This window comes from Podarcis pityusensis (genome assembly GCF_964106645.2).
Source record: "Podarcis pityusensis genome assembly, chromosome: 8".
Lineage (NCBI taxonomy): Eukaryota > Metazoa > Chordata > Lepidosauria > Squamata > Lacertidae > Podarcis > Podarcis pityusensis.
In genome coordinates, this window is record NC_138033.1 from 83,665,992 (window position 1) to 83,690,562 (window position 24,571).

At 45.2% G+C, this 24,571-nt stretch overlaps 1 pseudogene across 1 annotated transcript; it reads left to right on the forward strand.

The window, feature by feature from the left end:
- The first annotated feature begins 23,773 nt into the window (after positions 1-23,773).
- On the forward strand, positions 23,774-24,288 carry LOC308483008 (large ribosomal subunit protein uL15 pseudogene; annotated as a pseudogene). Its single transcript has one exon. The product of its transcript is annotated as a large ribosomal subunit protein uL15 pseudogene (transcript).
- The last annotated feature ends 283 nt before the right edge of the window (positions 24,289-24,571 follow it).

A 24,571-nucleotide genomic window follows, 5' to 3' on the forward strand; every position in this document is an offset into this window, starting at 1 on the left:
GGTGGGAGGGTGTTCCACAGGGAAGGCGCCACTACCGAGAAGGCCCTCTGCCTGGTTCCCTGTAACTTGGCTTCTCGCAGTGAGGGAACCGCCAGAAGGCCCTCAGTGCTGGACCTCAGTGTCCGGGTAGAACGATGGGGGTGGAGACGCTCCTTCAGATATACTGGACCAAGGCCGTTTAGGGCTTTAAGTTGATTTAAAATTATTGGGATATGATTTATAATGAAATCAAGAAAATGTTTAAATTGACCTTTATTAAAAGACCAGAAGCTTTTTTATTAGGCATTTCAGGTCAAGAACTGCCAACAGAAAAGAAGAAACTATTTATGTACGCTACGATTTCGGCTGGGATGCTACTAGCCCAAAGATGGAAAAGCGAAGAAATACCAACCAAGAAAGAATGGATACAAAAATTGATGGAATACGCTGAAATGGTGAAACTAACAGAAAGACTCAGAGACAAAGATAACAGAGAATTTTTTAAAGATTGGGAATCATTTATGTTGTATTTACAGAAACAATGTAAAGAAATAGACTCACTAGCAGGGTTTGAGTAAACATTTACAATTAACAAAAGTAAGTATAAAAGCTATACAATGGTACCTCAGGTTAAAGACGCTTCAGGTTACAGACTCTGCTAACCCAGAAATAGTACCTCGGGTTAAGAACTTTGCTTCAGGATGAGAACAGAAATTGCGTGGTGGCAGCGGGAGGCCCCATTAGCTAAAGTGGTACCTCAGGTTAAGAACAGTTTCAGGTTAAGAACGGACCTCCGGAATGAATTAAGTTCTTAACCTGAGGTACCACTGTAAAGATGATGTTAAAGTGATAAAAGATAACAAGAATTAATACATAATTTATACAGAGAATTCATATGAAGGTATAAGAAAGCAAGCAGGGGAAGCCAATATTGGGGGAAACCAGAAGAGCAAGTTGAGGGAAGTCAAAGGGGGTGGGAATCAGGGAATGTTTTTCTTTCTTTTTTCATTTTGATAATTGGATAGTCTGTAATATCATAAAAATGTAAAACTTAATACAAATTTGTTTTTTTAAAAATAAGTCTACCTACTTTTTACCATGCCACGATTCACAGATCCATCGGCATGGGCTTACACCTGTGTATCCACAAGGGTGGCCTGTTTCCACGGCTGGAGGTGGTTATATGATAGCCTCACTGGGCCCCTGTTGTATCTGATGGTTTCCCAGCTGGCTTCTCAGAAATTCAAGGTGACACCCTTAATTTAAACCTTAATACAGCTAACCGTTTGACTCTGTTATGTGTTAGATCTGGGGGGAGGGATTGGGGGAAACTCCGTTTTCATGCCAACTGAGATCATTTGTGCTTCTTAACTCTGTGAACTGAGGCAGAGCTTGCTTTTGAAATTCACACTTCTCTGAATTTTGTGATGCCTCCGATAAAAAATAAACACATACAGATGTGTGCATATTTGGGTAAAGTGTATAATGACTGTGAGGTTGATAATGTAATAGAAATGCTCAGAGTCAAGTAAAATGAAGTACAGAAATGTTCCGCGTTAGGAGCAATGCAAATGGAAATGATGATGAATTTTCACCAGGATTATTTTTTAAAAATTGCAAACTGCTGCTCAAATGTGTCAAAACAGCCTTAAAGCTAGGGGAAAATGATAAACGAGAATGGACGGATTTGTCCTATTCTAGAGCCAAGTGCTAAGGATGCTAAGGTCTGTTTGTGAAGAAAGGGACAAAGTCCTTTCTGTTGTGGAGGATAATTCAAAGATATGAGCAGCCCCACATGGCCAGACACCTCCCTTTCTGCTGATACTATTTTAGGCTGTATCAACAGAAGTTGAGTGTCCAGATCAACAGAAGTAATAGGACCATTCTGTTCTGCCTTGGGAGAAAAGCAATGACAAACCTAGACAGCATCTTTAAAAGGAGAGACATCACCTTGCCAACAAAGGTCTGTAAAGTTAAAGCTATGGTTTACCCAGTAGTAATGTATGGAAGTGAGATCTGGACCATAAAGAAGGCTGATCGCCAAAGAATTGATGCTTTTGAATTATGGTGCTGGAGGAGATTCAAGAGTTTTCCCATGGACTGCAAGAAGATCAAACCTCTCCATTCTTAAGGAAATCAGCCCTGAGTGCTCACTGGAAGGACAGATGCTGAAGTTGAGGCTCCAGTACTTTGGCCATCTCCCTGGAAAGACTCTCTGGAAAAGACCCTGATGTTGGGAAAGATGGAGGGCACAAGGAGAAGAGGATGACAGAGGACGAGATGGTTGGACAGTGTTCTCGAAGCTACCAGCATAAGTTTGACCAAACTGTGGGTGACAGTGGAAGACAGGAGTGCCTGGCGTACTCTGGTCCATGGGGCCACGAAGAGTTGGACATGACTAAAGGACTAAACAACAACATTCTGCCTTGGTCAGACCCCACCTGCAGTATTGTGTCCAGTTCTGGGAGCCACAATTAAAGAAGGATATTGGCAAGCTGGAAGGTTGTAGAGGAGGGCGACCAAGATGATCAAGGGTCTGCAAACCAAGCCTTATGAGGAATGGTGGAAGGAGCTGGGTATGTTTAGCCTGGAGAAGAGAAGACTGAAATGGGATATGAAAGTAATCTTCAACTACCTGAGGCGCTGTCACGCGCACGATGGAGCAATCTTGTTTCCTGTTAGCTGCTCCAGAGGGGAAGACCAACAGGTTCAAATAACACTGAAGGAGATTCTCACTGAACATTAGGAAGAACTTTCTGAGTGTAAGAGCCATTCAACAATGGAACAGACACATTCAGAAGGCAGTGGACACTGCTTTGTTGGAGGTATGTAAGCAGAGTTTTGATGGCCATCTGTTACGGATTCTTCAGCTCTGTTTCCTGCATTGCAAGGAGTTGGACTAGATCATGGGTAGGCAACCTAAGGCCTGTGGGCCGGATGCAGCCCAATCGCCTTCTAAATCTGGCCCATGGACGATCAGCGTGTTTTTACATGAGTAGAATGTGTCCTTTTATTTAAAATGAATTTCTGGGTTATTTGTGGGGCCTGCCTGGTGTTTTTACATGAGTAGAATGTGTGCTTTCATTTAAAATGCATCTCTGGGTTATTTGTGGGGCATAGAAATTTGTTCATTTCCCTCCCTTCAAAATACAGTCTGCCCCCCCCCCCACAAGGTCTGAGGGACAGTGGACCGGCCCCCTGCTGAAAAAGTTTGCTTGCCCCTGGACTAGATGATACAGTAGTACCTCAGGTTAAGAGCTTAATTTGTTCCGGAGGTCCATTCTTAACCTGAAACTGTTCTTAACCTGAGGTACCACTTTAGCTAATGGGGCCTCCCGCTGCCGCCACGGCACGATTTCTGTTCTCATCCTGAAGCAAAGTTCTTAACCCGAGGTACTATTTCTGGGTTAACGGAGTCTGTAACCGGAAGCGTCTGTAACCTGAGGTACCACTGTACTTTGAGTCCTTTCCAAATCTACAATTCTTTCAATTCTTTCGTTCCCACTCTCCCATCTCTGGTAATATCCAAAAGAGGCAGCTGAAGGTGACCCTTTCAAGATCAGGACCTTGCCTTTGTGGCTCCCTCTTGATTTGCAAGGTCTCTATCCAAACCCTTCCAAGTTTCCTCTGTGCCCCAGGCAGTTTGCAGATCAGCAAATTTGTTCTCGGCAAACCTCTCCATCCCTAGAGCCCCACCAGCCAGCGCCTCTCCCTCTCTGCCTTGTCCTTCTGAAGCTCTGGTTGCTGTTGTCCCCCACCCCACCCCATCCCCCAAGAAGCATTTGAACAATTTCAGACAGTCAGATTCGTGAGTAATTGTGTCCAAAGATGGCATTTAGATGCACAGCGCAGCAGGCACGGAAATGGCCAGCGCTCAGCTTGGCTGCAATGCTAAATTTAACCGGAGAAGAAGCAGGGGCTGTTTTGCAGGCACAAAGCTTGGGATCCACACCTCCCACCCACTCGCCCACCCCCTCCCACCGCAAAATGCCCACACTGGGAATTAACAGAGTTTCAATCAAACGTCCATTCATCTTTCTCCCCTGGCTGTGTTGTTCCTTTGAAAGCCACTAATCACTTCTCTTATCTTTGAGGTTGGAAAAGCTTTTGGTTAAGGATCAGTGTCAACCCTTGCAGATTTTCAGAGAAGGCTGCGGAGGAAATAGAAGGGAGCAGTGGGGGAGGGGCAGAGGAGGAAGGGGGGGGGGGCTTCTGCTTGCTGGTGACGGGGGCTCCAAATTGTTTGATGCTTTCGCACTGAAATCATGCCCAAAGCAACTCACAATGCAAGGGCAAAATACATATCATAGAACTACAGAGTTGGGAGGGAATCCAAGAGTCCAAGGCAGGAATCCCAGCTAAAGAATCCTGACAGATCTCTGCTTACAAACTTCCATTGAAGGAGAGCAACCCACCTTCTGAGAGAGTCCACTCCACTGTCAAACAGCTCTTACCATCAGAAAGTTCTTCCTAAAGTTTAGTCAGATTCATCTGGCATAACTTGTTTTTGAGAAACCCATACTGGTTCTTACTAATCACAACATCCTTTTCTAAGTGCTCCCAGTTCCTTCCAGTCTGCAGGGAACTCACATGTTGTCCAGGAATCTCAAAGATTATAGACAGAGGCTGTGAGATTATATCTGAAGGCAGCCCTGTTTAGGGAAGTTTTTAATGTTTGATGTTTTATCGCATTGTTATTATTATTATTCTGTTGAGAGCCACCCAGAGTGGCTGGGGAAACCCAGCCAGATGTGCACGGTATAAATAAAAAATTATTATTATTATTATCCTCCTCCTCCTCCTTATCATCATCCGCAAGCTCCTTTAGTAGCCTTGGGTGTAGCTCATCAGGCCCTGAAGATCTGAATTCATTCAAAGTAGCTAGGTGTTCCCTTACCACCCCTTTTCCTATCTTGGGCTGCAGCTCCTTCTCTGCATCGTTTAGTCCAGGGGTCAGCAACCTTTTTCAGCCATGGGCCAGTCCACTGTCCCTCAGACCATGTAGTGGGCCAGACTATATTTTTTTGGGGGGGGGGGGAGAATGAACAAATTCCTATGCCCCACAAATAACCCAGAGATGCATTTTAAATAAAAGCACACATTCTACTCATGTAAAAAACACCAGGCAGGCCCCACAAATAACCCAGAGGTACATTTTAAATAAAAGGACACATTCTACTCATGTAAAAACACGCTGATTCCTGGACCGTCTGTGGGCCAGATTGAGAAGGCGATTGGGCCGCATCTGGCCCACGGGCCTTAGGTTGCCTACCCCTGATTTAGTTTGTTCTCACCAGGTTGGGTATTGTTCATCTGGCAACTTTTCTTGAATCCTGTTTTATCAAATCCATTCATATTCTGAAACAGAGGTGGAGAACCTCCAGTTCACAGGCCAAACCTGAGCCACTAGAGGGTACAGTTGTACCCACTGGACCATTCCACCCCCCCCCAAAAAAACCCCATGCCCACCTGTCAATCAGTTGCTGTCACTCAGTTCTGCATCCCTAGCCTACAGGTGCCCCTTAAGAGCTAAGCCCACACCAGGGAGAGACAGAAAGAGACACAGCTCCCTTCTAAGTCCTGGCCCTGGCTGAGATGGTAGCATCTCCTATTGTGGAACGAAAGACCACCAGCAACACTCAGCGAAAACAAGGCACGAAGTAGGACTGCTCTTTTTTTCTGAGGATACCCAGGACCTGCCTAGTTCCACAGGATCCTCACTTGCACTTCTCTTGAGTAGCAGCTGCTACACCTCCTTCTCCCTTGCCTGGCTGGATGAAAGAGCTAGCCCTTTGAAAGCCCTTGGCAGGCCAAAATGTTTGGCTCCACCACACAGGCATCTTCAGCTCCCATTAGGGAAGGTGCCAGCTGCTGCCTTGCAGTGGGCACCACGTCCACCTGGCAGCACTCCAGCAGGGAGCTTTATCCAGAGTTGCAGGTCTGAGAAGAAAGGAACATGCTTGTCCTAGAGTTTGGACTCCAAAGGGTGCCCTGGAACACAGGAATCACATCTAAATAACCCCTGACAGCCATGGCCCCCAGGGTGCACTGCCCTCCCGTTGTGACGCCACTGTTCCCCTCCCCAGTGATTTCCCTGTGAAAACTCACTCTTTTCTGCAACAAACTCAAATTGCCTTTTGTTCCGATTCCATATCAAAGAGCAGGTTATCGTGGAGAAAGTGCGAGGCGAAAAAAAGTGCTCAGACATAGCCTAGAAAGCACAGGGCAAAAGTTAGGTGTGGGTGATCCCTAGAATGAATGGGCAGAGAGTTCAGGGAAGCTGATTTGAGATAAAGATGTCCTACAAGTAAGAGCAGCTCAGCAGCAGAACAGGCTTTCTTGGGCGTTCTTAAGATTTAAGGGTGACTGTCTGATAGGAGTAGTGCTGAAATTCCATTGAGAAGAGGATGCGAAGTGGGTCAGGAGTGGATCCCTTATGAAGAAAGTTTGCAATTTGGGAGGATTTTTACTTTAGAGAAAAGAGGAGTGACAGGTGACATGATAGACGTTTATAAACTGATGCATGGCATGTAGAATGTGGACAGAGAAAATCATTTCTCCCTCTGTCATTACACCAGACCTCATCCAACAAAGCTGAATGTTGGTGGAATCAGGATGGTATGTAAAACTTAGACCTAGATGGCCATTGGCCTGATCCAGAAAGCTCCTCTTATGTGAACTAGAAGACACCTAGCTGCCCAGTGGGACGCGGGTGGCACTGTGGGTTAAACCACAGAGCCTAGGGCTTGCCGATCAGAAGGTCGGCGGTTCAAATCCCCACAACGGGGTGAGCTCCCATTGCTCGGTCACTGCTCCTGCCAACCTAGCAGTTCAAAAGCACGTCAAAGTGCAAGTAGATAAATAGGTCGGGAAGGGAAACGGCTGGAAGGGAAACGGCGTTTCCGTGCGCTGCTCTGGTTCACCAGAAGCGGCTTAGTCATGCTGGCCACATGACCTGGAAGCTGTACGCCAGCTCCCTCGGCCAATAAAGCGAGATGAGCACTGCAACCCCAGAGTCGGCCACGACTGGACCTAATGGTCAGGGGTCTAAAAATAAATAAATCCACCCAGTCCCTCTCCCAGCTCTGTGATTCAGCTTCCTGCCTATCAGTTCCAAATGTAGATGATGCTTCTTGCAGGAGAACAGGATACTGGAGAGCCAGGCCTCATCTTCAGGTTGTCCTCCCTTCTACTGACTAGCTCCAGCTAGCTCCCCTGGCCCACTCGCGCCGCAGTTCAGCATATTTCCTGTGCGAAATAAACATTACTTTCTTGCCCACCTAAGTCCAATTCATCTTCCTGTCAAGGAGATCACACAGAGAGGGAAGGAGGCAGCAAAAGGCCACTTATTGCTTACGTACGGCAAAAGGAACGGCGTGCTTGTCCACCCGACCCTCTTGGTGTTAGACTTTCTCTCTCATTCTCTCTCTCTCTCCCCCCCTCCTTCCAGTTTCCTTGTTTAATCAAATTGAAGCAGGGATTATACGAGGCTGAAAAAGAGCTACCTTGTTCGTTGCAACGGTACCTTTGTTCTATCCAGGACTATAAAACCCTTTGCGATTATTATCTTTTTCATAAACTTTTATTGAATCCAGTGTTACAAGGGCCGTCGAAGGCGGTGCAATTAAACTTCCCCAGTCATCTCATTCTGAACTCCTGCGAGCTACACTGATGGGGAGATTAAAAACTAATACAGATGACAAATGCAGGCAGACAAGCCCAGCCAAGGAGTCTGGAATGGAGGGGGCGGGCAGGCGGGCAAGAGATTCAGGATGGCTGAGTTGAGAGTAGGCATTCCAGACTCAACCTTTCCCTTTGGCTGCAGGTTGTCTACTGCACAGGTTCACTTGGGACTCAGCTATGTTGTTGTTGTTGTTTAGTCGTGTCCTACTCTTTGTGACCCCATGGACCAGAGCACGCCAGGCACTCCTGTCTTCCACTGCCTCCCACAGCTTGGTCAAACTCATGCTGGTAGCTTCGAGAACACTGTACCACCATCTCGTCCTCTGTCGTCCCCTTCTCCTTGTGCCCTCCATCTTTCCCAACATCAGGGTCTTCTCCAGGGAGTCTTCTCTTCTCATGAGGTGGCCAAAGGACTGGAGCCTCAGCTTCACGATCTGTCCTTCCAGTGAGCACTCAGGGCTGATTTCCTTAAGAATGGATAGGTTTGATCTTCTTGCAGTCCATGGGACTCTCAAGAGTCTCCTCCAGCACCATAATTCAAAAGCATCAATTCTTCGGCGATCAGCCTTCTTTAAGGTCCAGCTCTCACTTCTATACATCACTACTGGGAAAACCATAGCTTTTACTATGCGGACCTTTGTTGGCAAGGTGATGTCTCTGCTTTTTAAGATGCTGTCTAGGTTTGTCATTGCTTTTCTCCCAAGAAGCAGGCGTCTTTTAATTTCATTACTGCTGTCACCATCTGCAGTGATCATGGAGCCCAAGAAAGTAAAATCTCTCACTGCCTCCATTTCTTCCCCTTATATTTGCCAGGAGGTGATGCTATACAGCTGCAAATAAAATGTTTTAAGTGTGTTTTAAAGTGCAACATACAAATGTGACACTAGATGGCAGTGGTGAGCTATGGCAAATTCAATATATTTTTTCAAAACGCTTTTTTTAAAAAGCATTTTCACAATGGTTCTTATATGCTTGTAGATTCTACCTTGGACCTCCCAGAAAGACCTAAGGAATACTGCCGTCTTTCTGGGTCACCTTGCCGTGACCTGGACTCACTGAGGTTTTGCTGTAATGCGGGTCTGGGGTCTGCTTGGCAAGAAAAAACTAAGCTGCCCTAGTTTCCATATTTAGCCCTTCCGTTAGCTTCACATGCAGAGATTGGAAGACAAGAGCTGTTCTTCTCCCAGGCAAAAAGCTTTTCCAGTGACTTGGTCTGGAAAGCAAGTCTTAGCGGAGGAACGGTTGAGGGAGCTGGGTCTGTTTAGCCTGGAGAAGGAAAGACAGACAGGAGATATGAGAGCCATCTTCAAGTATTTGAAGGGCTGTCCCATGGAAGATGGAGCAAACTTATTTTCTGCTGCTCCAGAGGGTGGGACCCGAACTAATAAGAGTCACTGCTAGTGCATTTGAAAAGCCAAGCAGTTTCCAATTGGATGGGGGAATGTTCAGATTCCTGCACTGCAGGCGGTTGGACTAGATGACTCCTGGAGTCCCTCTTAACTCCATGATTCTGTGATTCTATCCATTCCTGAGCATTTGTTAGGTCTGGGCACAGGCCCGCTCTAAACATGATTCCCTGGGCCCGCAAAATGCTTTTCTCTGCTATTACCATTCTTATGGCCTTAGATTTTGAGAAAGCCTGAGAAACGAGATGGCAAAGGATCTAATGTGACAGAAGGAAGCTTCTTAACACTTTCTTTCTATAAAAAAATAATTCATTCAGAATTATTTTCTAGAAGGATGAACCTCGTGCCGCCTTAAAAACTAACAAATTTATCATGGCATGAGCTTGTATGGGGTGTCAGATGTGTGAAGTGTTAGCCTGTGTTACAGGTACATATACCCATAGCAGTGTTAGAATTCCTGCTCCGTGATTGCAGTCATGGGATTTTAGTCTATCACATGAAGGTGTATGTTTTAACTCCACAGAGTGGGAAGTGGCGGAGACAGGATGTTTGTGTTACTGTGTTCCGTGAAGTGGGACTATTGTCCTTTGTTCTTTTTCTCTTTGCTGTGTGATGCTAGAGAGAGAGGGAGCCATGTTGCAGTGCTCCGTGTGTGTTTATATGTAAATAAAGTAGATTAACCAAAATGCTGAGTTGCTGAGGTCTGTTATGCAAGCTGTGCAAACTCTGCGGATCCCTAAGTGTGCCGATCTCTGTTGGCATCAGTCGCTGTGATGTTTGGGCAGAAAAAGGTTATGAAGCTCCCGAACGATTGACCAGGAGGGAGAGAACATGCCAGTCGGGCATGTGTCTCTGCCAGGATCCTACTCGAGTGTAGGACGAGGTCCTGACAAGCAGACCCTCCAACATTCCTCAGATGGAAATAGCAACATTTCTCTCCTGCAACTGACTGTTCTCGACCCCCCTCATTTCCTATCAGAAAAAGGGCGAGGGACACCACCACGACACCAACAGGACCTCCACTGTCCCAAGAAAATCCCTTAATCTCTATTTTATTTTCTGCTTTGGTAGACTTACAAAAAGAAAACCACACACCAGTAAACACATTTTAGAAAGGGGCAATATTAGATGCGAGACACAAAGCACTGTTTTGTATATTTAGAAAACAAGACTCTTTGCGCTCCGCTCTGCTCCTCCTTTCTTCCCTCCCAGGGCACCCCTGCTCTCTGCTTGCCCCTCAGAGCCGTCCAGTGGCAGCCCTTCCTTCTCCTTGCCCAACCTGCAGCAGCCCAAGGGAGGAGGCTGGCAGCAGTGGCCATGGACAGTGCTGGATTTACGCATAAGCTAAACAAGCTATAGCTCCACTCTTCTGGCGGGACCCCCAAAAAATTGAAGGGAAAAAACCTGGATGTACATTTCCAAAATATAAGATCAAAAACAAATAAAATAAAACCTACATACAGCAGCCATGTTTAATGTTGTGTAGGCTCCTATGATGTACGGCATGGGCCCCGCCTGCTAGCCTGCTCCCTAAAATATCACTGGTTTGCTCATTTCTATGTACAGTGGTACCTTGGATTACAGATGCTTCAGGTTACGCGTTTTGAGGTTACGGATGCGCCGAAACCCGGAAGTACCAGAACGGGTTACTTCCAGGTTTTGGCGCTCGCACATGCACAGAAGTGCCGAATCGCGTCACGCGCATGCACAGACACAGCGCTGCAGGTTGCAAACATGCCTCCCGCACGGATCACGTTCACAACCCAAGGTACCACTGTATAGGGTGCCTACATTCTGCATGGACTGGCTGCATGGCAACATGTAGCATGCAGCTTCAGTCTGCAGCGCAGCACAGTTGAACGTAGCTCAAGCTGTTGTACCTGTTGTGGTTCGAGGACCCGACCCCCGTGATGTGAAATGAATACACAAGGACACGTGATATAAGGTTAATGGGCATGGAAAGGCCACAACTTTATTGGTTACAGCAGTGAAAAGGTATTGGCTTAGGCATTGGATGTCTAAAACAAGTGGGTTTATTTACCAGTAGGTGGGGCCTGTTGATGCTAATCCAACTATAGGCTCCCCCCTGATGTCACCGAGGGTCGTGCCATGGCCTCCCGCCAAGCAGGCATCGGACAGAACACACGACCGCCAGATTCCTTTAACGGAATACCCAAAAATTGAAGGCATAGGCGATGGCCACACCTAGCCCTTTGACACACCACAACACATTATTCCAATGCCTAACCTACCCACCAATACCACAAAAAGTTGTGACGATTGCTACGAGGTAGGCGAAAAAACCAAAAAGCCTAATGCCAAATGGAAAAACTCCTACCAGGCCCCCTGGACAACCAGGGCGACCAACCTAAGGTCCATAGCAAGGCCAATGACCTAAGCCCTAACTCTAAGGGAGTGGAGGGTGGGTGACTCGCGACGAGACGAAGGAGAGAAGAATGAGGCCGAGGAGAGGCTGGCACCACAGCAAAAGGCTGCTGAACACGCCCCCTCCGAGGCACCAGGTTGGATGCCTGCAGAGGGGCGTGGGCGCCAGCCAGGTGAGGTGGAGGCAGGGGGCTACGCCCCCTGCTAGGGGCGGTGCTCGGGTTCCCGCCCACAACCACTCCCCTCTCTTCCAGGGAGGAGAGTCTGTGTAATATTAGAGAGTGCTTGTAGACTGATGATCAGGAAGCATGGGCTAAGGGTATGAGTCGTATGCCTACTGATTGATTTCATGTAATACATAATTTATTTATTTTGATCCTGTTATAAAATTACTTTAGAAAAATATTCATCTTTATTATTTAGTAGGCCTATATTTAGCATATTTAGTAGGGCCCTATTACCTTCAGTAGCTTAGGGCCTCATCAAACCTAAATCTGGCCCTGGCCATGGAGAGGCAATGCAATGCTCTCTTGCAACAGCTCCCAACAGCCGTGACAAACACTGGCCCATTCTCTACTGGCGGAGGAAATAGGGGCATTCTGGGATCAAATCAGAAGGCTTTTGTAATTCCAGGATTGTCCCTGGAAGGAACTAAAGACTACATTGCAAAGTTGGTTACATCATAGACAATTGAATGTACAGTTTAAGGAAGACAAGAAGAAAGGTTTCAGCTACACAGTGTCAAACTTTCAAAAAGAGGTAATTGAGAGTGATACGAAATTACTTTTAAAAAATGTATACAGTGGTACCTCGGGTTAAATACTTAATTCGTTCCGGAGGTGCGTTCTTAACCTGAAACTGTTCTTAACCTGAAGCACCACTTTAGCTAATGTGGCATCCTGCTGCTGCCGCGCCACCGGAGCACAGTTTCTGTTCTCATCCTGAAGCAAAGTTCTTAACCTGAAGCACTATTTCTGGGTTAGCGGAGTCTGTAACCTGAAGCGTATGTAACCTGAGGTACCACTGTAATATCCTGTTATATGGGGAAACGCTGGATGAAATGGTAATGTCAGCGCAAATAAAGTGGGCTCAGGATTTAGGTCATAATATACAAATGGAAGATTGGGAAAAGATGTGGAAGGTGAATTTAAAATTTACAGATCGTATCTTATTGAAAGAGAATTATATGAAAATGATGTATAGATGGTATATGACGCCAGAGAAAGTGGCAAAAATGTATAAAAAGGGATCTAAAACCTGTTGGAAATGTAAAGAAAAAGATGGTACATTTTATCATATGTGGTGGGAATGCAAAACGGTTAGAAATTATTGGGAAATGATATATAATGAATTGAAAAAAAAAAGTTTAAAAAGACTTTTGTTAAGAAACCTGAAGCATTCCTCCTAAGAATTTTAGATAAAATAAAAAAAAGAAAATTGGAAATTATTTATGTATGCAACAACAGCGGCAAGAATTATATTAGCACAAGCTTGGAAGACAGAAGAAATACCAACGAAAGAACAATGGCAAGGGAAACTTATGGAATATGCAGAACTGGCAAAATTAACAGATAAATTACATGAAAAGGATAACAAAGACTTTAAAAGAGAATGGGAACCATTTACAACATATATGAAGAAACAACATAAAGAATTGGACTCACTGGCAGGGTTTGAATAAACAAACACAGTTGTGTAATAACAAAAAGTAAGATTATATGTATTGGGAATTTTTTTAGGGAAACAACATGCAGGTTGAGTAATATGGAAATAAAACAAAATGGGAATATGAGGGAAGTCCAGGAGAGGAGGGGGGGAAATATGGAAAATTGTTAGAGAAATATTGTTAGAGGATGTATACATGGGGGGGGGGGAATACAATATATATATATATATATATATATATATATATATATATATATATATATTTAAATGGATTGTCCCTGGAAAATCAGGACACTAAGAGGGCATGCCATAGTTTAGGGTGGGGTGGGGAGTAGGGTTGAAGTCAGAAGCGATTACAGATGATGTTATTTACATTATTAACAGTGACCATTCGCAGAAAGCAGTATTAGACCAAACAGATATCCTGGCCCTAGTATGCCAATAAAAACAAACAATGCGCTAAGAATTCTTGGTCTCCATTCAGCCCATAATTCTGAACCGCTTGATGCATTGCAATCCAGTCATTTCCCACTGCGGTCTCCCTTGGTTTCAGGATGGTCAGCCAATAGAGTGGTACCTCAGGTTAAGTACTTAATTCGTTCCGGAGGTCCGGACTTACCCTGAAACTGTTCTTAACCTGAAGCACCACTTTAGCTAATGGGGCCTCCTGCTGCCGCCTCACCGCCAGAGCACGATTTCTGTTCTTATCCTGAAGCAAAGTTATTAACCTGAAGCACTATTTCTGGGTTAGTGGAGTCTGTATCCTGAAGCGTATGTAACCTGAGGTACCACTGTAGTCACTTCTAGGATGCCCTGGGAGGTTGAAAGGTTTGAAACCTCCACTGGTTTTTAGATATATCGTCATTTCAGATGTCAGATTTGTGTTCGTTTTTTCTTCTCCCTGAGGACTGGCTTGTTTGCCCTTTGCAGAATGCAGAAGGACTTTGTTCGCAGATGGTGGTAGGTGATGCCACTGGAAGAAGCAGGTGAATGAATTTCTCCTCTCTTCTTCCCCATTTTCCTTTCTAGATTGTAGGCTAGAGGGCTGTTTTGTCTTTTTTAACTTTTCCTTTTCTTTTGAGTGATTTGAAAGCTGAGCTGGGAGCTCTTTTTTTGGCTGAAGAGCAGCATTTTTTAAAAAATAAAAGAAATCCCTTTATCCCTTGATGTTGTGGGGGATGTTACTGGGACCTATAATGGTGTTGCCCTAGTAGAATATGGGGACAGATTTGACCCCTGCCTTTTTCTTATAGGGTCTGGTCCACAATTTTCTGTTGCTGTCTTTAAGAAAGTACAGAACTGCCAACCAAGGTCAGAGGGAGGAAGGTCTGTCATTGTCCAAGATTGGGCTGTTGATCATTACTGACACATTTGAGTGGTTTCAGCTGGGAACTATCAACAGCACTTTCTCTTCCAGCTCTGCCTTTATGATAGATCATTCCTAGGTACCAGTCTGGCCTTGTTGAGCTGTTTTCCCCTCCACCTTTTCATTTTGTTGGATGGGTATTGCAGTTTGAGGAATGCTTGATGTAAATTCTTAAAACGCAGAGTCTCTGCCGGATGGGTCTCAAGAAAAGTGGTAGTATCTTTAAGCTTGGTTGTGGATCTTGTTCTGGGTGGAAGCTGGACGTATATAAATCTGAGCAGCAGTCAGTGGATATCCTGTGTAAGGCGGTGCCCTTATGTAGCTGCCAGGTCCGTCCAGAAAGGGAACCTCTTCTGTGGACTGGTCTAGGCTCAGGCTGATGATGGGGTGAAAGTTTGTTCACCTGGAAGTTCTGGTGAAGCTGTACAGGTGCCTCCTGATCATGAGTCCAGATTATGAAGATGTTGTCCATGTATCTCAGGTAGAGACAGCAGATTTTACTTCTAGCACCTCTCTGTTTGTCAGGAATGAGCCAGCTCCAAGTGAAGGTTTGCAGCCAACTGCAGAAAGCAGCCAGGAACAGAGAGGCTTAGATGTTAGTCAGGCAGGGGAGAGCCTGCAGCTGCAGACTTCGGCTCTTCCTGAGCTTGATGGGCCGGCTGATAAGGCAGTAGCTGAGAGCAGGCTAGAACACAGTCAAAGCTTGCAGGAAGCACAAATAGGAGAGAACAGATTCAGAGACAGCCTCTCAGACCAGGAAGAGGTTTGAGCTGATCCACTAAGTCCAAAGAGTGGGTGAATGGGAGGGTTGCTAGACAGGAAGCAAAACAAGAGATGAAGGGGTCGTAAGTTCAATATCTTCTGTCGACGCCGGAAAGAGTCTTCAGAAGGGTCAGCTTCAGTAATGATGCCGGAGGCTTTGACAGAGCCGTCCAGAGCTATCTGTTTTTGCAATAAGTCCTCCTTTTTAATTACCTACGCTTACTGTGTTATCAAGCTGGCAACCTGGACTCCTGACACTGTTGGTGCCATTGCCATTCTAAGAGAATGATGGAGGTGTTAATGGTGAGTTCTGGCACCTCTTTTTCTAGAAAAATAGCACTGGGTAGAGGAGAGGTTTTTGCAGGCTGGAGTGGAGAAGACTTGTTCTGTGTCAACCATTAAATGTTTGTTTAACTTTGGAGCCAGGCAAGTGACCATGGCAATGCCACTGATCTGAAGACATGTTCTTCACAAGGCTAAAGTAACTGTGGAGTACAAAGTGACAGAATTTAATAGCAAGGTGTGCTGGAGCCTGTCAACAATGGGATCTCTGATAGCTTGCATCCCATCTCTGAGGGTGGTGTGAAGAACATAAGAGGAGTCTGCTGGATCAAGCCAATTGCTCATCCAGTCTAGCATCCTGTTCTTACAGTGGCTGACCAGATGCCCCAATGGGAAACCTGCAAGCAGGATCCAAGCCAAAGAGCTCTCTCCCCTCCTGCGGTTTCCAGGAACTGGTATTCAGAAGCATTTCTGCCTCTGACTATGGAGGTAGAGCACAGCCATCATGGCTAGGAGCCATTGACAGCCCTCTCACCTATGAATTTGTCTAATCCTGGTGAGAGCTGGACCATAAAGAAGGCTGATCGCCGAAGAATTGATGCTTTTGAATTCTGGTGCTGGAGGAGACTCTTGAGAGTCCCATGGACTGCAAGAAAATCAAACCTCTCCATTCTTAAGGAAATCAGCCCTGCTTGCTCACTGGAAGGACAGATTGTGAAGCTGAGGCTCCAATACTTTGGCCACCTCATGAGAAGAGAAGACTCCCTGGAAAAGACCCTGATGTTGGGAAAGATAGAGGGCACAAGGAGAAGGGGAGGACAGAGGACGAGGTGGTTGGACAGTGTTCTCGAAGCTACCAGCATGAGTTTGACCAAACTGCAGGAGGCAGTGGAAGACAGGAGTGCCTGGAGTGCTCTGGTCCATGGGGTCACGAAGAGTCGGACACGACTAAACAACTAAACAACAACAACAAGTTGGTGGCCATCAATACATTCTAGAGGAGTGAGTTCCATAAGTTAACTGCCGTATTTTTCGCTCCATAAGACGCACCTTTTTTCTTCTTAAAAAGTAAGGTGAAATGTCTGTGCATCTTACGGAGCGAGTGTTTGGTCCCTGGAGCCAAATTGCCCAAGGGCAAAAAGCAGATCATGCTCTTTTTTTTTGAAAGAGGGAAGTGGGTGTTGAAACAAAGCCGCTAATCTGCAAGTGATTGGGGAGGGAGATAAGGGACTCTACAAATAAAGGAGGCTGCTTGGGAGGGGGGAGGTAAAAGTACATGGATCCTCAGGATTTTTGCATTGGGTCATCCCAAATTCACCATCAGATCACATAGCATGTCCCTGGCTACAGCCTGCACACACACACACACACACACACACACACACACACAAATCATGCACCCACTGTTTCGTGGGGCTGCAATGGTGCAAAAACGTGGTTGCAAAGCACGGATCCACATGGATTCTCAGGATTTTTGCATTGGGCTACCCCAAACTTACCGTCAAATCACATGTCTGTGCCGCAGCATGAACCACAAAAATCATACATCTACTGTTTTGTTCAGAATATTTTTTTTTCTTGTTTTCCTCCTCTAAAAACTAGGTGCGTCTTATGGTCAGGTGTGTCTTATGGAGTGGAAAATACAGTATCTGGGAGGCTGCGGAGCCAGGTTCAGCGGGAACTGCTCAGGCGTTGCAAGCGACTGGCCAGAAGGACCAGCTCCTGCTTCTGGCAGATCTGGTATTTAAGTTTCAGCAAAGAAAAGCGGCCGCTGACTCTGCAGGCTGTGAAGAAACTGCTCCTTTAAAAAAATTATTGTCTATAGGGAATTAACTCAAAAGGGCACCATTCAAAGCAGAACTTTTAACCTTCTGCAAAAATGCAGACCAATACTATGATCTGTGTATTTTTACATTAAGTGTGATCTAAAGAAAGATCGCATTATGCACTTTGTATATCAAAGGAAATGGACATTTTTTGCCACCTGTCTTTCCAGCCATGGGTGCTTATTATTCCCTTTCTTCAACAGCGACTTTATTCTCCCTTCAACCTTCACAGCTTTAGGAAGCTGAGGTTTAAGCTGTGTTTTCAAAAACATCTGCCGCAGCCCCTCCACTACAAGCAGTTAGAACAATCCTATTCCCTTTGAAGCGTTTGTTCCCTCTATACATATCTCTTCAATGCAGTTTAAAGGCAACATACACACCTTTATTTCCTATTCTTGACAGCTTCTAACGATTCTGGACTTTTTTATATAAAAAACCCAAACACCTCCCATCCAAGCCTTATGCCTTGAAACTGACAGGCTCCCATTTCACTGATTATCTCTCTTTTACAGGGCAGGTTTTGAAATATGTTCCTTTTGATGTTTGTCGTTCTTTGATGATTGTAATTTTTGTTGGAAGTGGGGAGGAGTTTTGATCAAGTGTCCTCTGCTTTGTTTAGAGGTGTATGATAGCGAGACGTCTTTCTCTCAAAACACGGCTGGACCAACAGCAGTGGCTGAAAAGGGCATGGCAAAAACGCTTCCTGATTTCAGGCATTTGCATCAGGGCTTTGCACTTTGAGACACTTTGAGCATTTGGCCTTGTGGGATGTAATCCTCTGGAGCAGTCAAGTACAACATTTCCTGTTTGCCTAGAGTGAACATGCAGGGGAATGTTGGTTCAGCCATAGCTGTCAACTTTCAGATTTGAAAATAAGGGAACAGCAGCCTCACCTGTCCCAGGCTGCCTCCCGCAGTTTGGTCAAACTCATGCTGGTAGCTTCGAGAACACTGTCCAACCATCTCGTCCTCTGTCGTCCCCTTCTCCTTGTGTCCTCCATCTTTCCCAACATCAGAGTCTTTTCCAGGGAGTCTTCTCTTCTCATGAGGTAGCCAAAGTATTGGAGCCTCAGCTTCAGGATCTGTCCTTCCAGTGAGCACTCAGGGCTGATTTCCTTAGGAATGGAGAGGTTTGATCTTCTTGCAGTCCATGGGACTCTCAAGAGTCTCCTCCAGCACCAGAATTCAAAAGGATCAATTCTTCGGCGATCAGCCTTCTTTATGGTCCAGCTTTCACTTCCATACATCACTACTGGGAAAACCATAGCTTTTACTATACAGACCTTTGTTGGTAAGGTCATGTCTCTACTTTTAAAGATTTTTAGATGCTGTCTAGGTTCAATGTTACTAGTGAGCAAAGTTACCCAGTCAGGATTTGAATCTTGGCCCTAACTTTTGGGGTTAAGTTTCTATTTAGCTGTCCATTAATACTGACAAACCGTATCTCCCATTCATCTCTCAGATTCCCTTGTAAATCTAAAGTACTGACCTCACCACATCCTGTGGTAAAAAAATGCCCCAAGTTAATTACACATTGTGTGAAGGTAAGTGTGTGAAGCTACAACATTCCTACGATCAGCTTAAGTGACACATTCTCTCTCTCTCTCTCTCTCTCTCTCTCTCTCTCTCACACACACACACACACGGAGTAGAGCCCCTCCAAGCCAAAGGCCCAAAGGCAGAAAACCCAGCCAGCAGCCAAACGAAGCCTCAAGCTGTGGTTCCCACAGCGCAGCAACCCAGCAAAGGGGATGCAGCAAGGAAAACCACACCGGCACCTCTCTGCTGGGAAGCGCTGAGCAAAGGCGAGTCCCCAGGCAATGCGGCCGATTTGATCAGCACAAGGCATGCAAGCTCCACCCCCAAGTTGTTCTTAGACTTCTTATTGGGTGAGCAACACAGCCAAGCAACGCAGTTGAGGAACCTCCCTGGCTGGCAGGGAGGGAGAGGAGCTGCTTCCTTTGAAATCTGGGAAATTTACGGGATATCAACAATCCGGGATAGCAGTGGGAAACAGCGCTGGGATAAGGGAGTTTCCTGTCAAATAAGGGAAAGTTGACTTGTGAAAGTTGAAATGTGAACTTCCTGTTACACCTGGTCTGGAGCATCTTTCCTTTTGCATGTGACCAGGTAGGTGGGCATGACCCTTCCAGACCCCACAAAAGGTCCAGACACACAGCCATCTCCCTCTTTTTGACTCTTTTGCCTCCTGGACTGCTGGGGTATACCCATATGGGGTAAATCCACTCCTCCTACTTATTTGCAACTTCAAGCCTAAAGCCTGCCTTCAGGGACCACACTGTGCTCTGATCATGAGTAAACTTCTTTTTCTTACTTATGAAGAAGACTGTTGTGTCTTTATTCCTTTTTAGGAGGGATAAAAGGGGTCTTACCAGGAATATACTCCAATCTGAATGAAGCCAGATTGGATTGCTTAATAATAATAATAATAATAATAATAATAATAATAATAATAATATTTTATTTATACCCCGCTTATCTGGCTGGGTTTTACATATAATATAAATGTGCTCCAGTCCTTTTGAAACAGTTCGTCGTGCTGATTCCGGATCTTCCCCATCAGCTTTGCTAACTCTGCGTATTCCACCATCTTACTCAGCCATTCTTCCAATGTTGGAAGTTCCTGCTGCTTCCATTTCTGAGCCAGAAGTATCCTTGCAGCCGTTGTGGCATACATAAACAAGTTTACATCTTTTTTTGGAATTTCATCTCCACTTAAACCTAACAATAACGCCTCCGGTTTTTTACTAAAATTATATTTAAACACCTTTTAAAATTCATTATAGATTATGTCCCAGTAAGCTTTCACCTTAGTACACATCCAATCTTCCAACATTCAGCTTCATTGGATATCCATGACGTTGAGTATTATGAGAGAGGAAGGAATACTTTTATCAGTCCATTTTTCCCCACGCATATGCATGGCATTTTATAAACATCTGTTGTGTCATCTCTTAACTCGCCTTTTCTCTAAACTAAAGTCCCCAATACCTTTCCTAATAGGGAAGCTGCTCCAACCTCTTGATCAAACTGACCTCAGATGGAAATTGAGTCATTCCTGCCTCTCACGGAGAAGGAAAGGAGGCTGTGAGCTGCTTGCTTGTATGCTGATTGGCAAGTTCAGGATGTTTCCTCAATATAAAATTGTCTTGGGCTCCATGATCACCGCAGATGGTGACAGCAGCCACGGAATTAAAAGACGCCTGCTTCTTGGGAGAAAAGCAATGACAAACCTAGACAGCATCTTAAAAAGTAGAGACATCACCTTGCCAACAAAGGTCCATATAGTAAAAGCTATGGTTTTCCCAGTAGTGATGTATGGAAGTGAAAGCTGGATCATAAAGAAGGCTGATCACTGAAGAATTGATGCTTTTGAATTATGGTGCTGGAGGAGACTCTTGAGAGTCCCATGGACTGCAAGAAGATCAAACCTATCCATTCTGAAGGAAATCAGCCCTGAGTGCTCACTGGAAGGACAGATCCTGAAGCTGAGGCTCCAATACTTTGGCCACCTCATGAGAAGAGAAGACTCCCTGGAAAAGACCCTGATGTTGGAAAAGATGGAGGGCACAAGGAGAAGGGTATGACAGAGGATGAGATGGTTGGATAGTGTTCTCAAAGCTACCAGCATGGGTTTGACCAAACTGCGGGAGGCAGTGGAAGACAGAAGTGCCTGGCGTGCTCTGGTCCAGGGGGTCACAAAGAGTCGGACACGACTAAATGACTAAACAACAACAACAACAAGGTGCATAGGTACCAGTCCCTGTCTCTATCACAACTTCAGATAATACTGGATCTGCCCAAGTTCAACATCTTCTGTAATCAATGGTGAAGAATCCAAAGTCTGTTCCTACTAAGATACCAGCTCCTCTGCTCCATCACATAAGAAAATACAGAGGCCTTTTCCTAAATAACTCAAAGGAACCAATAATGAAGTGGAATTGCATAAGCAAGAGGTTCCTGAAGGCAGGAGAGAAATGGTCCTTCAGATCTATTTATTTCTAGAACTTCTTATGTGATGATTACTCTCTTCAATGGAGTTGCTCTCAGGCTTTGCTTTCAAACCATCAAGAGTTTTCCAAGAGTGGTACTAATGGAAAGAGAGAAATGATTTGAGTTGAATCTTGGGGCAATAGGAAAGAAGCTCCGTTTTCACTCAGATTCTCAAAATATTCTGCTGATAGTAGACTCAGATCAGTCAAGCCCCACTTCTCCCCAGGTCTCAGTGACATTTTTTTCCTAAGTTGAAAAGTCCAGAATGTTGTATAAGCTTTCCTGGAAGGGAGATTGCTCCATCCCTTCAATCATTCAGCTCCTGGTCTCAGGAAGGCCGATTCAAGGTAAGACATGGGGAGTCATGAATTACAACTGAGTCAACGGCAGACTTCAGAAAGATTGCTGCCGCTCTCTGATTCTGGGAGTGCTGCAAAGCTCTCCTTCAACAGGACCTACTGTACACACCACAAAGAAGAGAATATGATCAGGTAGTCGACTGCTTGAAATCCAGTGCCGGATTTACCTATAAGCTAAACAAGCTATAGCTTAGGGCCCCACTCTCTTGGGGGCCCCCAAAAAAATTTAAAGGAAAAAAACCTGGATGTACATTTCCAAAATATAAGATCAAAAACAAATGAAATAAAACCTACATACAGCAACAGTGTTTTGTTTTGTGTTGTGTAGGCTCCTATGATGTAAGTAATGGGCCCCGCCTGCTAGCCTGCTCCCTAAAATATCACTGGTTTGCCCATTTCTATATATAGTGGTACCTCGGGTTACAGACGCTTCAGGTTACACGTTTTCAGGTTATGGACACACCGAAACCCGGAAGTACTGGAAAGGGGTTACTTCTGGGTTTCGGAGCTCGCACGTGCGCAGAAGCACTAAATCACGTTTTGCACATGCACAGAAGTGCTGAATCGCATCATGCGTGTGTGCAGATGTGGCACTGCAAGTTGCGAATGTGCCTCCTGCACGGATCACGTTCGCAACCCGAGATTCCACTGTATAGGGTGCCTACATTCTGCATGGCCCATTACTTACATCATTGTTTTGGATTTTTTTTGGGGGGGGGCCCAAGAGAGTGGGGCCCTAAGCTATAGCTTGTTTAGCTTATAGGTAAATCCATGGAGTGAGCTTCCAAAGGGCTACTGTCCCTCCCTCAGCTCCCCAGCCCAAATTCTGCAAAGCAGACCCAGGAATGTGCTGAGCAGGGAAGCCTACAGATCACAGCAGCGGCTTCCTGGAGGCCATCAGTGACACTGGTGAGAAGCATGCAGGTAAAAAATACCTGCAGAGCTCCCAGAGTGGCAAGTCAGCACCAAAGGTGATGAGTAGTGCCTTCTGCAAGGTTTTAAGTGAGGAAGGGAATCTCACCAGGCTGCAAGCCTTCCTGAAAGTTGCCAGCTCTGTAGCTTTTGAAGAATCTATGGAAGCAGCAAAGTGGTGGATTAAAGGGGGGGGGACCACCCCCCACAACATGCTCTGTCTGACCCCAGGCATCAGCGTGAGGCAGTGGGGCTGAAATATTGTGGCCTTTCATCACTGGGTCTCACAATAATTCCTCAGTGAGCATTTTACTGCTTCCCACTTTGAGGGGTTCATTCTACCCCCTTCAACCCAAGACAGAAAATCAGGTGAGGGGTGGCACACTTAAACAAACACTATTTTTTATTTTTTTATTCAAAATTAAAACAAGACATATTATCCAAAAACATATCATCCTTGTCCCCCCCCCCCCAATTTTTCCTCCCTCCCCCCTCCCACACATAACCCACCCACCCAACCCCCCAACTTCCCTCAGTTCCAGTCTTTGGTTTCTCTGAGACTGCTGTTTTCTGCATGTTACAAAGTTGTATAGATCCTCAAGCTATTTAGCTGATTATTATCAATAAAATGTTTGTGAATGTTTATTCAAAACCTGCCAAGGAGTCCAGTTCGCTTTGCTGTGTCTTCAGATACTTTGTAAAGGGTTCCCATTCATCCTTAAAGTCACAGTTATCCTTGTCCCATAGCTTATATGTCAGTTTTGCCAGTTCTGCAAAGTCCATCAATTTTTCTTGCCATGATTCTTCAGTTGGGGTTTCTTCAGACTTCCATCCTTGTGCTACCAGAACTCTCACGGCCGTTGTCGCATACATGAAGATGCTTTTCAGCTTTTTTGGCAGATCTTTCCCTACAATCCCCAACAAAAATGCCTCGGGTTTTTTAACAAATGTTAAATGGAATATTTTCTTCAATTCATTGTATATCAAACAAACACTATTTTTAAAATGTTAAATTCCGTTTCAGGGCAGGGGCAGCCCAACAATTCAGCTTCCGTTCACCTACGAATTAAGCAAGTGTGTTCGAAAATGACAAGAGAGAGGAAACTTCCACATAAGAAGAGGCGAGAAGCTCTCTTTCCCTTTGACTCTGACCCCGCAAGATGCCTTCCAGACTGAGGAAAACCAGGAAACTGAGGGGTCATGGCCACGGCTGTATCGGCAAAACACCAGAAGCATCCTGGAAGCCGTGGTAATGCTGGGGGTTTGCACCACCACAGAATTAATTTTGACAAATATCATCCTGGTTATTTTGGAAAAGTTGGTATGAGACCTTACCACTCGAAGAAAAAACAGCACTTCTGTCCTACAGTGAATCTGGATAAACTCTGGACGCTTGTTAGTGAGCAGACAAGACTCAACTATGCCAAAAATCAAGTGGGATTAGCTCCAGGTATTCACGTCGTACGCTCGGGTTACTACAAAGTCCTGGGCAAGGGACAACTGCCCAAACAGCCTGTAATCGTGAAAGCAAAATTCTTCAGCAAGAAAGGCAGAAGAGAAAATCAAAGAAGTTGGTGGTGCCTGTGTGTTAGTGGCATAAAGGATTTTTCTACGTATCCAGGCTTCAATAAACACAATTTCAGCTGTGTATTCATAAAAGAAGAAGAAGACATGAGAAGAACATAAGAAGAACCTGCTGGATCAGGCCAATAGCCCATCTGGTCCAGCATCCTGTTCTCACAGTGACCAGACAGATATGATACGATAATTTTTATTGTCATTGTCCCATACAGAACAACGAAACTGAAAAAAATCTACATCAGACATTCAAAAACCAACAAGCCTGCCTTCCCAGCTATTCCAGCCTGGATAACCCCCTAAAAACTCTGATACCCCAGAATTAAATACAATATACTCCCATATATAGAGAGCC